The sequence below is a fragment of the Acyrthosiphon pisum genome, unplaced genomic scaffold (genome assembly GCF_005508785.2).
Source record: "Acyrthosiphon pisum isolate AL4f unplaced genomic scaffold, pea_aphid_22Mar2018_4r6ur Scaffold_21763;HRSCAF=24797, whole genome shotgun sequence".
NCBI classification, from domain to species: Eukaryota; Metazoa; Arthropoda; class Insecta; order Hemiptera; family Aphididae; genus Acyrthosiphon; species Acyrthosiphon pisum.
The window spans coordinates 25350-26338 of NW_021771264.1; positions in this window are offsets into that span (position 1 = coordinate 25350).

A 989-nucleotide genomic window follows, 5' to 3' on the forward strand; every position below is an offset into this window, starting at 1 on the left:
GAGTAATCGAAGAAAAGGAGGACATGCTTAAAGGGGGATACAGTAGAATCAATTTTGTTTTTAAATGATTATTATAAAAAATAAATGTAAATACAATATTATATAAGTAATAAGTATAATAAATAATATTTACAAATGTACAAACTACAAATTATTATTATTCTATGACTTTTATATACTGTATACAATATAATATAATACATATACATAAATACATTATACTATATATTTGTATTAACTAAATAATAAATGTTGAAAAGTTGAAAATTTTATTAATAATTTTTATATATAAGGGCCTTCAACGAGCCTGGTTGGGCTGGGCTTTCACTGGGCCGGACTGGGCTTTCAATGGGCCGGACTGGGCTGGGAGTCGTATTAGAATGGTCAGGGTTGGGTGGGCTTCATTATATAATTTTAACTTTGGGAGGGCTTGGGTTTCATAAATTAAAATAGTAGAGGGCTCTAATGGGCCGGGTTTTTCATATCAGATATGGACCGGGCTGGGCTTGAAAAAATAGGCCCATGCAGTGCTCTAGTCCGCACAATAGTCAAAACAGGTTTCCTATCGCAGCCGAGGGCCCGTACGGCGTACATAGTTTATAAATAAACAGATAAGAAAATTATATTATTTGTAACAATTAATATTATTTAATTTGGTTCGATTTTATATTTTGTATTCGTATCCCAATTTTATACAAGTAAAAACTATAATTTTGTTCTCCAAGTAATACGGCTTATTGAAGTGATTTACAGTAAAAATACCTATTATAAGAATTGTAGAGTAGAACTTTTTTAACAATCTTAAGAAATCCGATTTTTGATGTCGTATTCCAATCGTCCAATATTGCATGGTAAATTAACAATTTTTTTTTTACTTATAACGATTAATTATTTTACTAATTAATAAAAATATAAAAAATCTGCCTTCTTTCGATTGTTATAAAAGTTCTTCTCTACAACTTTTATGATAGGTATTTTTACTGTAAACT